Source organism: Aquila chrysaetos, chromosome 21 (genome assembly GCF_900496995.4).
Source record: "Aquila chrysaetos chrysaetos chromosome 21, bAquChr1.4, whole genome shotgun sequence".
In the NCBI taxonomy this organism is placed as follows: Eukaryota; Metazoa; Chordata; class Aves; order Accipitriformes; family Accipitridae; genus Aquila; species Aquila chrysaetos.
This window is the reverse complement of record NC_044024.1, coordinates 18,905,466-18,923,803: the sequence shown is the minus strand read 5'-3', so window position 1 is coordinate 18,923,803 and position 18,338 is coordinate 18,905,466.

Below are 18,338 nucleotides of genomic sequence, written 5' to 3'. Positions count from 1 at the left end.
AAAACCATGTCTGCACGATGGCAGTCCTATGTCTCCTGTGCACCTTGCTTACAGTGCCTTAGAAAATATTGTCATTGTTCAGAGTTTAACTGCTTTACTGACGTTAGTACTGAATACTTTTAAAATCCCCCTTTGCTGCTAACATAGTTGACTTCTTTTTAAAAAACTTACTGCTTTTAGCAAACATGTTAAACATCTTTTCTAGTGATCATTTTGCTACCTCAGATCTTGCTGAGGATAGGCTACCTTTTATCTTTGCCTTTCAAGAAATAACCTTGCCCCAAAACTTTCCCAGATTAAAAGCACAGATTTGAAGTGGTGATTTCAGGATATGGCATGTGTATAAGCAGCATTAATAACTATACAGCAATGTTTGTCTTACTGGGCTAGCTTCAGGGTTTTATGGGTCACAAATACTGTACATTTAGGAGAAAAGAAAGCATTGATTTTGTGCCATAGTTGATGTTCGCCCTGCTTTTGGAGCCCTCGCCTAACCCAAGTAGGATGAGTGAAGGAGTTTAGTGCCTTTGGTTCTAGTAGGAATGAATGTTTTAAAGTTTACAAGTTCAGTTTCTTATGCAATATCCCCATTGACTTACACGGTAGAGATCAGAATGATTTACAATTACTGTTGGACTTGAGAATGATTCCCAGAAGTCAAAGCCCAGTAGTACTTCAATAAGCCACTGTAATAAGATATTTTATTATTATGGCTTTAAATGTCCTGCAGTGTACGGTAATTCAGATATAAAATAATTAAAGGCAATTAAAGACCATTACAGTAAGGATTACTTTGTGCTAATGACAGACTGTTTGACTCGAGGAAGAATACCTCCTAAAGTCATTCAGGGAACATGATACCTAGTCAAGGTGGGAAAAGGAGCACATCTCTGAGATTTGAGCAGGAAGAAGCCAAAAGAGATGAGGACATTTTCCTTCATCATGCTCTCCTTTAAGTATCTCCCCAAATTACAGTATGTCTTATAATTAATCAAACATTTGATTAATTAAAGTTGTTCATAATGTACAGCTTTCTTCATGAAAGTGTATTCCTCAACACATAAGAAAAGAGACAATGTTTTTTGTTTTGCTGCTGATTTTCGATGGCATTGTTTTATTAAATGTATTAAAATCAACAATGTTAATTTTACAACTCTGTCAGCAAAACTTTTAGTAAAACAGGTCTTTTATTTACTTTTAAATACAATTCAGCAACCCTCAAGAGTCATTCAGGAGAGAAGGCACTCAGTTTATGCTGCTTGAAAAATTTAGTACATACCACAGATATTCCAAGTCTTGAACACTTGGGATTACCATAGTCACTCCTAATTTTGTATTATTATGTTTGAAAAAAACACATCATACTGGTGATGTGACATCTGCCCTTGTGCAGAAGAAACAAAACACTCTAAAATTCTGATGCTGTACTACTGTTTTCTCTAATTTTAGAGTAGGACACAATAGCTGGCTAAACATGAAAGGCATGTTATACATTTGGTAAACTGTTAATTTAATTTATACATAGCTGAATAAGGCTTACCTACTGAGCTGTACTACATGTCTAACAGTAGTAGAACATGTCTAATAGAATTGCATAACTGCTGTTTTTTCCCCAAGAGCCCCAAAAAAGTACAGTTTGTGCCCAGTATTTGAAAGCTTCCCTTCAGTCCGCTTCAAATAATTATCATACTTACTGCTGGCCACTGCACTGCTAGTAAGTCATTCTTGACTCTTTCTTATATTGCAGAGAAGCATGTATAGAAGAAACATAAACAAATGTAAAATGGGGAAAAATTTTTTACCTACAACTGTGTATCTAAGATATTCCTTATCAGGCTGTTGTCCTTCTGAGATCCACAGCTCTGTCTCTCACAGCAGATTACTCTGCAAGAATCCACTCATAAAGTTCTCCAAATAAGTGATTTTATTTTTTATAGATAAACATGAAAATAAGGGGTCTTGCAAATATCCAGCAGGAGAGTTGTACAAACATTAATGCATCCAACTGCTTTAGTATATCACCATTGAAAAGAATTCAGTTTTACCAATCTGAACGCAAATAACATTGCCAGAACCTCACTGTGCAGCGATGCTGGAGGAAAATAAGACTTTTAACACATAAACATTGGAAACTAAGTAAAAAAAATTGTTAGTCCATGAAGAATGCAAATGTTAGCACAGTTTTTATGTGAGGGATAAAGACAAGCATATCATTTAAATATTATTCTTTATGTGAAAATAAGCACTTCTGCATGTGATTTCTTTCTAGCAGCCTTAAAATAAAGTGATTGCTTCTCCACTGAGAAGTTTTTCAAACAAAAATGATAATAGCTAATCTCTGCAAACGGGCAGTAATTGCAAATTTTAGCAATACTTGTGAAGAGGACCTCTGGATTCTCTCTGGAATCTTTTTGCAATCTCAAAAGTAATAACTCTAATTTCCAACACTTCATGTAGTATGAATGGCTGACTCGTATGGAATAAAATCCTTTCTGTATCCATATTTTCTAAGCTGCAAGACCACGAGAGAGTGGCAAATTCATAAACTTCCAGAAACTATTATTTAGAGTTTAGAGATGTGAAGCACCAGTGCAAGGAAGGTTACCAAAGTTTAAATCATAAGTAAGAAAACTGTGTGCATAAAAAAATTTAAAGCGATTGAGAATATTTCCAAGACTTCTTAGTGATGCTCCATTTCCCTAGTATTGGGCACTACTGCTGAAGTTATATCTGCTACAAAGTCCTGTATATCCTTATATCTGTTCAGGATTTAACATTATGTCCTGGAGGGGAACAACACAGCCACTGTTAAAGGATCTAAACATAATAAAACTTACACTGAGGTGAAAAGAATCAGTTTTTCTACTTTTATAGATGAAAGAAAGTGAAGCATTATCTTACCGAGTTAAAAGGCAATACATGTAAACCATTTAAACTGCTACTATGTCAGCCACAGGAGCTCTGTTCTTAGATCATGATACTGGTATCCAATTCCTACAGTAATTCTTCAAGAAATCACTGTTCTCCGAAAATCCTTCCCTTATTTGGTAAAGAGTCACAAGTCTGGAAGCTGATTTTTTCCCTTTAGGTGAAGAGATGTGGATGGGAAGCAAATGCTTGATTCATTGTTCCTGGCAAAAGAATGTGTGCTTATCACTATAATCACAGTTAAGAGGAGGCTGCAGTAGTTGAAGGAATCTCTTTAGATCTGGTAAATTTTATATCTTCAGTTAGATTTTGACTTCCCTACTCTTGCTTATACGCAAAAGAAATTATTTTTAATTACTTTTTATTGATTCAATAACAAAGGGAAAAATCTCTTTTAAAATAAGAGATTTTTTTTTTTATTGTAAACCAAACATCATACTGCTGTATTTATTTAGTCAGTTTGATACCTTTTCATATTAACATTATTTGTACACCAGGTTGCTTTACAGTGTTAAAAGCAAGGCTAAATAAGCTTTGAAAAACCTATTCTTAAATTGATAACTGCAGGGTCTCTAGTGAAACTCTCCAAGTTCTTCTGGCTTACACTTGATTTCCTTTAATAAGGGTTATGGGGAAAGAAAAACTATTGAAACTCCATTTTAAAATGCCTGGCAACAGACAGGTGGAAAAGACTTAGAATTACTATTTTTCATTACTGAGGGCCCCTTAGGACTGCACTGGAAAGAATCCTGTCTGCCCCAGATAAGAGTCTCCCAGCAGTTTAATGTGCCAATCAGTTGCGCTCAGCAGCCCGGAATCATCATATTGCAGCTATTGAATAGTTCCAGACCATATGCTCAGAAGGATGGGAAATGTGATATGTGTCACACTTCCAAAGAATGATGATGAAGAGCATTAATATGCTGATGAAGAAGGAAAAGAAAAAAGAGAGAGAGAAATCTTGAGGAAGCAAACCCACCTGTGTTACAGAGCCTGACAGATACGCTGTACAGATGCTTCCATTTCAAATATAATTATAAGTTTGACTTACTATGAGGTCTACATAACACTGAATTACTTGGTCTCTTCCTCTCTTCTCCTCTGCTAATATGTTCCCTCTCTTGATTTTTAAGAGAGAAAAGAGTTAAATCAGAGTCCAAATATCTACAAAAGAAGCAATGAACGTTTTATCTGGCTGGTAGCCTGGAAACTATTTGGGTGCATTTGGGGTCTAATTACTTTACAACAACAACTGAGTATTGGACCAAGTGTGGCTCCATTCATATTAAATAACACACTAGTAGCTTGAAGGAGGAATGCTAATGAAGGTTCTGGGAAAATGGGAAAGCAGTAAGAAAATGCATTTTCATATACGTTTTATCCTTTCTAAAACAAATGCAGTCATGTCATCATGTAACATACAGTACGGTAGCGGATGGGTAAAAGAAAAGTGGGTCACGAGGAGCTGATCTAGCCAGCTTTTTTTGGATGCCTCACCCAGCAATCTTTAATGCACGAAACTGTAGAGCAAATTAAGAGTTGGTATAAGCAGCTGATATTCCAGTGACTTCTATATTTACCATGGACAATCTTCATGTTCCTCCAGTCGTTTATAAATTCTACTAAGCTTTATATTGGAGGAGCAGAACTGTAATATGGGAAAAATTCCAGATCCATTGTTTAAAACAACCGAACAAAACATCTAGAATTAGCTGCGCAAATGAGCTCCTTTAATGTACTAAAAGGAATGTGCCCTTTGAGGGCGCAGGGAATTCTGAGTAACCCAAAGAATAATTTTTAGTTTAAGCTAGCCATACCAATGTCTTAAAGTATACGTATGCATTTAGTGATCTTCTCTGATATCTTTATGGCAATGATTTTCCATAGCATAGACATATATGCATTACATTTCCCAGGATTGTGAGGCATAACAGATTGTACAGTGTGCTTTTCTAGAGAGTACTGAAATCAAATTCACAGATTCAGACAGCTTTTAAGAGCTGAGTTGTCTGCAGTCTGAATAGAGATCTTAGTTTGGGAGGATGCTCACATTTTCCTTTGTCCTTGTAACAAAAGTCACTGATTAACAATGCATTTGATTGTTATGAGATAAATTATGGGATTTTTCACATTTATTCTTATTACTGTCATCCCTTTGGCTTTCTGATTACTCATAAATTGTCCTTAGTACTTTTCTGTATTCCAAAATAAAATTTAATGTTACGTATTTTGTTTCAATCCATATGAGGTTAAGTTTCAGCCTAGTGAAACTCAATGAATATTGGCTCTGGTTGTATAAAGAAGAGTACAGATTATCATTTTTTTAAATATAAAATCTTAACGTGAGGCAGATTTTTTTAAAGTATTGCCTCCCTCTGATTTATGATCATTGTGATTTGGTAATGATTCAGAAAAAAAGATGCCCAAATGCTGATTTTTGGATCAAAAACTTGTACCAACAGCCTGCAAAAGAAGCAGCTTCGTGTGTTTTGGTTTTGGTTTTCTTCCTCTTCTGAACTGTGTTTGTACCATTTAAGAGAGACAGTCACGTAGGTCCATTCTGTTCCTTAAGATTTACAACACTGTTATTAGACCTAGGTTAACTGTAGTTATCAACTAGCTATGGTGGTTTTATTTTTATGGATTATTACCAGAGTAATTGTTCTGTATTACACTGCCAGAAGAAAGGCACTGTAACTTTCTGCAGTAGATGCTACATGTCCAGGAGAGTATGTTGCTTGCCACCAGTATCACTGAGGAAATATTTTGATTCTCACACTTCATGTTTTCTTCTTGGCCTCTAGTATTAGTTTATGAGAATATCTTTTTAATTTGTGTGGAGTGAAAGTGTCTATAATTATGAGTGACTGATATAGAAATCAAGCAACAGAGTCTTCTACTTTAGATGGTTTAGAAAAAAACATGGAAAAGTAGGGGTTTTGTCTGTAACTTTTTCAGCTGTGTTTACTTTCCCACTCAATTCCTTGTTTCCAGTTTTTTGCAGACTGCAGAAAATGAAGTTAACTCTTGCATTTCTGCTCTACTAGCAAATTTCCATTTCAAACCAGAGGACAATACAACTTATTCATTACTTAATGGTTGTATGTCTTCTGTAAATCCAGATGAGGGAGTCACATGCCCTTCTTGACTTGTATTTTCCATCACCTCTTTGTCTCATCAGGTACTTCTCAGAGGTGTGAAATATCTAGTTTGAAAAAGTCAGATGTTTCACCACTAAGTATATGTTTGTTTTTCTTACCACAGCTGATGCAGCTGGTACGTATTGCTGACTTAAAACTGAATTTTCAGGGTGCAATTCTCAGAATCTCTTCAGCATGCTAGTGAACCTTCCCTACTGTGTCATTTTGAGGTTGCAGTGTGCTGCTTTGTGCTCGCTTCCACAGAATGAGGTTGGTTTGGTTTTGACAGACAGAGCAGCAATATCGTGTCAGAATGCCTGGACTGCAATCTGTGCGGCTTATCACGTAGACCATGCAACTGGTAGTAAATGTTCTTACCTTCCTTGACACTCGTTCGCTGTAACCAAACAAAATCTTGTCTTTAGCCAGAGCAAATACAATTGTTACACTTGCTGTAATTAGTTCTTTAAGACTAAAGATTACAAAGTTGGCTAATAAAAAGTGGAAACTGTGCAGGTAACTTGTGTGCTGACTGCTTTTTCTGGAACAATGATTAAAGGCATTAAATTCCATATCTGATCAATATAAAAAGTAGCCCAGCTCTTGCTGGACCTGGCAAACATTTTCATCAGATTTGGCTTCAATCTGTAGTGAGACGTATTTACAGAGACGATTTCTAAATGCTTCTCTTATCAAAAAGAAATTTTTATTCTTTTTGATAAAAAATGCCTATCTCCTAAACTGCATTATTTAAAACTGAAAGAGAAAGCTGTTTTCTTTCAGCTCCTTTGAAAACTCCCTAAGAACATTTCTTTAAATAAAATATATTCTCTTTGATTCAAACAGGCCTGCTTTCTGCACTTAACAAAGTATCATTGTAATACTACAGTCCTTAATTCTATTTCCATTATCACCTTAGCTCTAATCCTACCAGAGCTTCCTATGTGACTGATTCCTTTATTGGGAACGTGGCTTTCTCTTAAACAAAAAAGCTGAACCATAATTTTTAAATTTGTGGCACACTTGTTAGAAAGCCAGCTGTATCGCATAGCCCCAAATAACAGCTACCGAGCAGGAATTCAGGCACCAGAGCCACCCGTGTGAGTGCCCTTAGGGGCAGCATCCATGCTTTCCTATTCATCTGAGCCAGAGCTATCACTATATTCTGGGGCCGAGAGTAGCAGAAGGACCTTGATCCCCTCTGTTAGAGAAAAGCTTATTACGTTCACCCTTTGCACTGCACAGCTGCACAGAAATGGCAGACGTTAGGCTGCAGATGTAAAGCAGGAAAATAGCAATTCAATGGAGCTGCTCTGTTCCAATCAAAATTTTCAGACCTCGATGCTTGTTCCCTTTTGATTTGAAATCAATCTGTTTGTCCTTATCTTAACATTGCAACATTCTGCCTTCCTTGCCCCTCAGCTCCAATTTCTTCTTGCTGCCTGTATTTCATTGCAGTAGTCCATGTTCCTGACCACTTTGTCTCAGTCTGACTTTGCAGGGAATGTGGCCTGGCAAAGGACCAGTCATGCCTTTCTGCCAGTTCCTTCTTCAGCTTCATTTCACCAGAGTAAGATGTAAGTGTGATTATAATAAATGCAGTTATTGGTATATTTTCTTCATTTTGAGATTGGACCATCTCCTTTGGCAGCTTTTGAAGTGTGTCGCCTAGCTCAGATGGCAAACTTTTTGTAGCAGGGATGAGGTTTGTGTTTGAAGGTGCCAATTACATACCAAATAAATGAATAAAATTCGAACTGTGTTCTCATTTCAAGGTGGTTCATTATTTAGCCAAAGAATTGAAAGACTTCAACAGGACTTACTAGAACTTTTTTTTTTTTTTTTAAAGTTACTCTAGGTTAGCCTGGGTTGGGGTTACCTCATGAGTGCGAAATGAGACATTAAAAGAATTAGTGAATTATGTTGTCATTTTTTTCTTCATCAAAAGAGTAGCAAGTAGGGTCATTCATCTATTTATTTAATATTGAGGTACTATGACCTTTTACTTTTTCTTCCTACATGGACACAGGAGGGATTGTGACTAACACTATTACCAGAGCATTAACGCTCAGTGTACAGATTCCTTAATCATTCTAATTTGGGAACGAGAGCTATCAAAGCAGCAGTTTAGTTCATGTATTCAATGGGCACAGAATTGCCCATTTGGCCACTGAGGTATGCAACTGTGGTGTTTTAGGAAAGACACCCCTTTGCTTTTCAGTAATTTTGTGCTTATTCTTTATTGTTTTGGTTATAGAGTCATACCGATTTGGATTAGATTTAGCGGATAAACAAGGCTTCAGAGAAAGATCACTATGATAGGCATCAACAGAATACTAAATATATAGAAGTTTTCTGGAAGATGCAATGAAAAGTACTGCTCTGTTGCCTACTGTTCACCTCCCATTTCTTGTAGCTGCTTACATAATTTCTTCCTTCAGGAGGTGAGCAAGATGCTTTTTCTTAGTCTGAACTGCTCGTTCACCTTTTATTAGTCAAATAGTTTAATCAGTGATGGATCAAACTGAGTACTAGGGTGGTAAGATCTGCACCCCATTGTTAGGCTTTCAGCCATTTTTCCAGCTATTTGACCAAATGTGAGATAGGCAGGTGTTTGCAATGTTTGGCAAAATGGATAATTGAACGGGCCTCCGTAGACTCTGCAGAACAGCTGTCTTAAATGTTAATTTGTGGGATAGCTTGTGTATGTGGGCAGAAGGGGGAGTGCAGTTATCAAAGGTGACTTTGTTTTGGCACCTTTGGTACTGTTTCAAAAACATTTTTTCCTCTCAAGTTAATTGCATATGGGTGATGGGTTATATTATGGTGTATACGTTTTTTCTTCACTCTGCTCAACACTACACCTGGCAGGAGCGTATTATGCAAAGTGACAATCAGACGCAACTTTGTTTTGTCATTCTTTCTCAGAAAGATACAATGACTATGGTAGAGTTTATTTGTTTCTAGATAGCATTGTGTCTGTATGTTTGTTATGAAAGTCAATATGAATGGATGTGCTCTGCTCTTGGAACAAAAGGTAACGAGATTTGTCTCCCCAGGCTGAGATTGAGTTCCTCAGTCCTGGAGTACCCTGAGAGTACTTTGTGACCCGCATAGGTGAAAGATGTTTAACCCTAAAGAAAATCCCATTGCGTAAGAGGAGCAAACTTGTCACTAGGCTTTGTTCTGACCTGATGGCTATCAAATGCTCTGAGCCCAAGCCACAGGTACTGAGAGTAAGGACTGGGACTTCAATGTTAGCTGAATATTCTGTGAGAAACTACTTTAGATGGAAAAGTTTTGTGTGTTTCTCTCAGTCACTGGTAGTGAGGAAGGATAGTGAGGTATTTTGGGCCAGCTGGAGTTTAAAAACTATGGTAACAGAAGTTTTATTCTGACCAGATCACCAATGGGTGATATGAAGGTGTTCGGTTACATCTTTCCTATTTTGGTCTATGCTTAAATGTGCCATTTGATTGTCACTAGTGTTGTCTGCTGACATCAGAAATGGAGGTCTCTGTTAAATGCACGTTCACCACTGTAATACCAGCTGTGTACATAGGCATGCTTACCCTTATATAAGGGTAAATTGGTTTTTTTTTCTTTTTCTTTTGGGTTTTTTTTAATGCTTTTAGTGTTGGGGTTTTTTTTCACAGAATCTGACCTACAAAAATTTGGTTTTTTGAAACAGGAGCAGTGATGATGAAAAAAATTATGGTTGCCTTGTTTTATATAAAAAATTGCCTATTGTATAGCAGCTTAGTCAGACTAATTCAGTCCAAGGTCTAGCTGAAAGAAGAGCTTTAAATAACATAGGTTCTGCTGATTTTAAGAGAGGAAACAAATGAGGGTCAGCAATATTTTTTTACAGTTCAAAAATGTATAAGTCTAAACATTATTATCTCTCTTGAGATTATGCAGTATCCTGTTATGTATTTACCATCTAGTGTATTTGTAAAGGTACTTTATATAGCTCATGTAAATATTGTGTCATGATAAAATACGATTTCAAAGATAAACTGGTCTTAAATGTAAATAGTTAACCCTGGCCAGATGAAGACCACCTTTAAGGTAATGTTACTCTTTTGCTGAAGTTCAAGGCAGAGCTCTAGGAAGAGAGATGTTGTTAGGAACCTAACAACATGTATAAAACTGTCAAATACATACCTTACATTATAAAACAGCATAAAAACCCTAAAAGGTATTTTTCAATCCCGTTGTACAGGGATTTCTGAATATAATTCCATCCGTTTTCATTGAGATAAAAATATACTGTGTGGATTACTATAATTAAGCCATATTAGATATAGCTTAGATCTATTTTGCAAATGTGTTCAGTTCTAATAAATATCACCATTCAGTTTCCAGATAATGTTTTGTGTCTAGAATCTAATAAATCCATCTTGCTGAACTTTGTTAAGGTTCAGCAGCCTGGTAATTTTCCATTCCATGTCCTGTTTTTTTTGTAAATTCTCTTTCTGAATGTCCTAGTTTCAGCTGGAATAGAGTTAACTGTCTTCCTAGTAGCTGGTACGGTGCTATGTTTTGAGTTCAGTATGAGAAGAATGTTGATAACACTGATGTTTTCAGTTGCTGCTAGTAGTGTTTAGACTAATGTCAAGGATTTTTCAGCTTCTCATGCCCAGCCAGCGAGAAAGCTGGAGGGGCACAAGAAGTTGGCACAGGACACAGCCAGGGCACCTGACCCAAACTGACCAACAGGGTATTCCATACCATATGACGTCCCATCCAGTATAGGAACTGGGGAGTGGGGGCAGGGAATCGCCGCTCGGGGACTAGCTGGGTGCCGGTCGGTGGGTGGTGAGCAATTGCACTGCGCATCATTTGTACATTCCAATCCTTTCATTATTGCTGTTGTCATTTTATTAGTGTTATCATTATCATTATTCGTTTCTTCTTTTCTGTTCTATTAAACTGTTCTTATCTCAACCCGTGGATTTGCTTCTTTTCCCGATTTTCTCCCCCATCCCACTGGGTGGGGGGGGGAGTGAGTGAGCGGCTGCGTGGTGCTTAGTTGCTGGCTGGGGTTAAACCACGACACTGAAATATTTAAGTAGGAGAATAGAGGAAATAAAGGCCAAATATTGAAAAGCTGTACATAATTGACATAAAATTCACTAAAAATGACCAACCTACAGTAATTTAGATGCCCCACTGCAACAAGAAATGCTCTTTATTTCAACATAACCCTGACATTTTTGTTATGAACATTTATGCTCTCTTTGGGGAAGGCTAAGTATATAATAATATATTTTTTTTTTTAGACTACTTGAATGTGGGCAGCACAATTAGTAATGATTGCTAAACCACAACACCTGTGGCTTACTTCAGTATCTAGAAGTTAATTACTTAGGGCTGTGCACAAGTGAGGCAGAACCCTTGAGTGAAACAGCTGGTACTGATGAGCCAACATCCACCCTGCAAGTGTTTCAGGGATTTTACTTCATGCTGGCTGTGTAGGCTGAATATCCACTAGTGGCTGGAGCATGTTAGATGTACTCCTGTAGTTTCGTCTGAGAAGCGTACAGCTCTTGCGCTCCGAGTCTGCTCCTTGGGATGAACTACAGCGTGGTAAGTGGGGGCAATTGGGAGATCCAAAACTAAACTGCTGATGTTGATGTGCCGTAAGAACACCATTTAAGCTGTTTGATCCTACACCAGCCAGAAGCTCTTTCTATTCTGAAGAGAGAGAAGTCAAACCCCTTTTGTCTTTAGAGACATTTCATGTGGACAGAGAAAACTAATTTTTACAGGGTTGAGGCCCTGGAGTTAATGTTTTGCAAAACCTTAAGTTTTCTGGTTTGTTTTATTGAATTTCTAATTCCATTTAAACCAGAAGACGTTGGTATTTTCAGAGCGTTTCCTTGTGATGGCTTTGTTCCTAAGGTTAATAATCGTATTAGAGATGTAGAATAATTAGATAAAAGGAGAATGAGCTTGATAGAGTTGATTCAATTCCAGAAGTGAGTAAATGTAACGGAGGAAAAGAATTACAGTGTGTTCTTATCATCTTGGCTGTATTTAAAATTGTTCAGTCCAGAAATACATCACTTCCTAGCATATATTCGTTTTCCCCCTCAGCTTTATTTTTCCAAAACAATGTAATCTGAATGGTTCATATTTAAGCTTTTAGTTGGTGCACTTTTAATTTTGAAATTTAAGTTACCACTCATCCAGAAGCAAAATACCTTATAACGACCTGCCTCTGAGTGACTCAAAACATTTAGCGTAAATGACTCAAGATGCCACTTATGAGAACTGTAGTACTAGTATAATTTGCTAGAACAGATTTGTATATGGAAATCAAAACTTTCACCTGCCATCTGGTGGAAAAAACCTGAAGAGCTATATAATGTGTGAGCCTCATAACTAAGGACTACACCTGTTTTCAACTTGCTAGTAATATAGAACTAGAAATTGAAAATAGAAATTTGCCATGCTAGCTCTATCTAAAGAACGTTTTTTCAGTTATGTTGCTGACTTCCTTACTGTGTATGCTATGAGAATTTTTGGTCCTTTTTGCTTCAGTATCCATAGGGTAAAGGAATTTGACATCTTGTGTTTGACTGCAGAATAATTCAAGACAAGGGTAGTAGAATTAGTAGTTGGATTATAACACAATAAAACTTGGTACCAAAATAGGTAAATAGGAGAAACCCTTCTTTTTTTCACTGCTATATGTTGTGTGTGGAGGGAAATAAAATGTTTCTGTTCGTTTTCTGTTACAGACTTAATACATTGCTTTTGCTATGTACAGAAACTGTTATCAGTGACTGTTAACAGCAACAACAAAAATCCCTTGGCATTTAACTTATTACTTCTCCATTTTCTTTATGTATCCTTCTGAATTCCTGCTGTTAATGTACACACACTTTAGTCTTTTCCTACAAGAGGTTAAAAAGATCTCTCTCTTGCAGTTCACCAAAACATAATCATGAAATGTTTAAAATCCTCTTGAATACACCTGTCGATAAGATTGCCAGTCTTCATGCGAAAACAAGACTAGTGGTCAGGTCCCACAGCTAGTGATTTAAACAGGCAGAAACTCACCCTTAAGAAATGTTTATTGTGCTAGGCTAACTTTTAGTTTATATAGGTACATTCTTCAAATCTGTAGTCATGTTTGGGGATCACTCAAATCTATGGTATGTAGTATGTACTTTTGTAATGTGTTTGCTTTGACTTTAGAGAAATTGCAGGTGTGAAAATGAGCTTTTCTTTTTAATTTGACCCTTATGTCAAATTACTGATCATGTATGAACGCTATTATTTCTTGGAAAAAGAATTGGAAGACAGAGGGGGCAACATGGATGGTTTGTACTTGGAATTATCCTTCAGTTACATAAATGGTGAACGTGCTTATGCACCGCAATTATGCCCCAATTCCATTTGCTCCTTAAAAGTGTATTTGTAACACTAGACGGGTCATTGGAAAATGTTGGTCTTGTTGGTACGCTTATGTAACTTTTTGGAATTTATTGTCTACGACACAGTCCTGCTAAATCTTAGCATTTTAAAGATTAATGCAATGCTTGTGTCTCATTATTTTATTTTCAATTTCAGTTTGGAAGGTTTAGTAAATTTAGTAAAAAATTCCATTCTACCACTGACCTTATAACTTTAGAAAGTAGCCTTGCCTGTATTCTTATTTTTCTTCAATACAAATAAAACTTAAAGGCTGTTATAAATCACAGAATTTAAAGGCTTTAAATCATAACTTCTTGTGGATAAAAATGAATAGTAAAAATGCATGAAAATAAAAAATACTATCACAAGTAAATATCATAGAAGTATAAATTATTTTTAGAAAACAAGGCAATAACATAACTTGTAATAAGTATTGCATTGTCATAAATTCTTTGTAATTCTTTTATATCAACACATTGTTCCCAACTGATCTTCAAGATGAACTTTGTTAATTTTTCAGTTAAATTGCATTTAATTTAGATGACATTTCACTGTATTTAATTAATGCAAAATAGATATTTTAAAAAATGGCAAAAATAACATGCAGTATTACTGGGTAAGACTTGTGATTGCGCACATGCATGCGCCCCAGCCCCCCCCCCCCCCGGTCAGGTGTGGTTTGGGGGCGGGGGTGTTTCGGGATTGGATTGTGGTTTGGGGATATTGGTTTTTGTTTTTCGGGGGTTTTTTTTGTCAAGAGAGACTTTCAGATAGACTTTTGCAATTCCATAGCATAGAAAAATACTCTAGACTCTCTAGGGAAAAAGCTATTTAAAAAAAAAAAAAAAAAAAAATCCTGGTGGAAGGGAATGCAGGTGGAGATTGTAAATAGTTTCCTTAATATAATTTGTTACAATGTGCTTTGCATCATAGATGACAAATTAAATGATGAGAATCAGAGTAATTGGGTTCACCAGTTCTCCGTATTTGCTTGAATATAAAACATCTACCCCTTATGTTCAGAGCATGCCCAGAGAAAATAAAGCAAGGCAGATATGATAGGAAAACATAAAAATGTATTGATTAAGCCCTCTGGGGAGCTGTGGTTCTACAGTAATATTTAATCACGTCACCTGCAGTACACTAAATGAGTTCTAAAAGTTTTTAATACTCCATATTGCCAAATAAATCACTGCAAATCACTGACTGCAGCAGTTCTCTTTTAATCACGAGTGTTACTGTAACAAGTGTTATATTCTCCTATTAGAGTTATGCTTTTGAAAATACGGTAGGAAAAAGTTCTTAACTTTGCTTTTAGGCAGAAAATTGCACTTAAAACCGGAAAATTTTTACTGCTGTCTGCATGTAGTTAAGTTGTAAGTGTGTATTTTGATGAGAAACAAGTAGCTGCTAGTTTTAATTGTGCTAGTCCCATGGCAGGGACAACAGTGCTGTGTGTGTTTGAGCTGGGTTCTCTTTGGCACTTTCACAAATAAAGGTTCCAGTTAAAGAATCAAGTCTACTTGCATGTTGGACAAGGGAAAACAAGCAATAAAACAGTGAGATCAACTTTCATGTTTTTACTTGAATTTGTAGCTCTGACAACTTTGAGAATAAAAGTCCTTTTACTACAAACTGAGCAAATACTGTCCAAATATCTTAGACATGACAGATGTGAATCAACAGTAATTTTTGCACCCATTTCAACATGCCAGCTACTTGATAGTATAAAATAACTACAGTGGCAGCATTTAATTAGGGTTTATCTATAAATGGGGTTATTAAGCGATGTTGAATTTACAGTGTGTTAACTATCCACATTAATTTGCTATGTGAAAACATCTGAAGCTGATTAGCTATCTCCTATAAAGGCTTTCCTTTTGGACACTAGGTGTGTCCACATGGGAACCAAATACATGGTAGATAGACACTTAATCTACCGAATAGTCCTTAGAAAAAAATTTTCCCTATGAGCTTTCAGCCATTGGAACGTATTTCTACTGAGCTATTCCGTCTCCTCTGAGAGATGGAAATGTCCAAAGTCTATATTGATTGGAATGTTTGTGTAAAGGTTTGAATCTTTAAGATGGTGGTGTAGTTCTGGAAAGTTCAATGTTAAAAATTTTGGGATTTTTCCCCTGCCCCTTAAGTATTGTTCTAGTACACAGGTGATTCGTTTTGGAGGAGATTATAGATCTTAAGCTCGGCAGTCTGTACTATTTATTAAACCATTTGAAAATGGTTTAATAAATACATTGTTAAATGTCATCAGGAGTCAATGAAATCTTCCAGTCTCGGAAGTTGTGTAAGCTCTAAACATGCTTAGTTCTCATTTCTCCATGATCGAACTGAGGTATCTGCATACCTTTTGAAGATGCAGGTTATAGATCCAGGATTAGCCCTAGTTATATCATGTACAGTTTAACTTTTCTTGCACTGTAATTCATTATTTCACATAGCCTTTCATCAATCATTGCAGACACCACTTACAGGAAAACAAACAAACAAACAAAACCCCTCATAAAGCTAACAAACAAAAACCAGTGATAGGACATACGCCACCAGGTTAATCCAGCAGATTTATATAGGCAAAGAACTCCTGAGCTTGGAAAACGGTTTGTGTTTGTATCGCTTCCAAAACAATGATAACTTAATGGAAGTGAAAATTTGTGGAATCTGTTCTTCTGCTCCTTCAACCTAATGTAGTCTGTAACATTGATGTAGTAAATTATTAATCTAAATATGTGGCTTGTCCGAAATCAATGCCTTTTACCTGAAATGGATTATCCATTGTTAGAATGAATTTTGCCTTAACTACAGCATAAAAAAATAATACAAAATTGGGAAGCAAACAAAAATACATCTACTCCAGTTAGAAAAGTTACACTGAAAAAATTAGGCGTGAATAATTACTTGAAATCTAAATTTTATTTGGTTTGGTTTTAGTCGTCATGATCACTTCAGATCACAAATTAACTGTACTGTTTAAGAGTTTCTTCCTTGCAGTGAGCTCCCACATTTAGGAAAGGTTTCATGGAGACTTGATGCTGCTTAAAATGTTGTTACCACTTCTGTTTCCCCCTTCAGGCCCATTATATAGCCATTAATTTGCTACATTGCTTCACAGCCTATACCTTGCAATGGATTTTTCTTATTAAATATAGTAGCCTTAAAAATGAAACATCAAAATGCTATAATGCTTTTTTCACTAAACTCTTTTGTTGTCTGTCTGAGCATGTTGGTCTTGTGCATTTAAATACTTAATTAATTTTCTTTTTCAAGATCTAATGATGATATGCTTTGGAGCTGATATTTCCACAGGAAAATTCAATTATTTTTGTAGCTCTGAAAGGTGTGTGGTACATAATAACGTTGATAATTAACCCAGTGTTTGGCAGTATATTAAAAGTGATGTTTAAGGATTACAATTCAATTGCCTGTTATTGCAGTCTGTTTGCAGTCTTACAGCTGACTGGCTTTTTTACTTTTGGGTGTGGGGTTTTTTTGTTTATTTGTGTTGCTAGAGGTCCTGAAGGATCTTAAATATAAGGCCAGTTCTCCAAAACCAGACAGCAAGATTTTGGTATATTCCTAGTTTTGCTCACGTAATTAATTAATGTGTGTGGTGTAAATGCTAAATAGCATAATAATAATATGAAATAAATGTTTAGCACTGAATGTAGCACTAAATACTAAGTTTGGCCTACATCTGTGCAGTTACTTGCTAGATCTAGGAGCAAAGATGATTAAATATTGCAATGAGGGATGTATTAATTATCTACAATTATTTGGCCTGTGAGGGAAGGGAGATGTTAGAAGCAGCTGCTGTGTTTGAAATCAATATCGGGTCCAAAAGTATGTTTGGGGAGGTGGGGTTAAATTGTAAAATGTGAGAAAATTGACTAAAATTCAGTTAAGTAATTGGATTGACATATGTCCTCATGACATACTGTATTCTACTACTGAAATTGGGGAAAATCTAGAGGCCTTGTCATCTAAATAGGGAGCAATACTTCCTTTAGATGTAAAGTAGTAAGATCTTGGTAAAACCAGTAGTCTGGCATTTCCTAAAATGTCTTATGGTTATAATGTAAAATAGTGAATGCCCTTCAATAGTAACTGTACCTAATTATTGTGGTCAGACTGACTATTTCTTTTAATGGAAATAAGCTATTCCAAGTTGGTACCTCCTCAGTTACTCTAGGAAGGTTCTTTCCTTCCTACCCTTAATCTCAGGCATGCTCTAGCCCCCTCTGTTTTCTAAAGCTTTAGAAAAATCGTAGTTCAGAAACACCACAATTTCTTTTATTGTTCACGGACCTTAAAAGTCTAATTGTATAAAATATCTGTTGGTAGTATCTCAGCATGGAAGAGCATTAATAAGGCTCACTGGAAAGAGCCCTTCCAATATACGGTTAAGCTTCTTGACAGTTGATCCACCTCTCAACTTTACCATATGATTTTCTGTCTGCCTGTAAATACAAATCCTCAGAAAAGGCCATTGATGATGGCTATGAGGCAGAAGATACAGAATGTGCCGAAGCTCTGTCGTTCCTCCTGAATTTTGCAATATGAACTAATTTTTGCAAGAAGTAATCATAGATTGATATTCATCTTGGAAGCGAGTACCAAACTAGGAGGGTTAACATTCTCTGCAACTTCTTGTAGATCAGAGCTTTGGCTGGATGTGTTTTACTTCACCCATTCTTCAATGTTAGCTTAGAAGGTTTAACTGCAGAGATCTTAGCTGATGCGTCATGTGAATTTGATATCACAGTGAATTGTAATCCCTGTATATTTATATTGGAATATTTGTGTAAAAGCAAGAGAAAGTTTCATCAT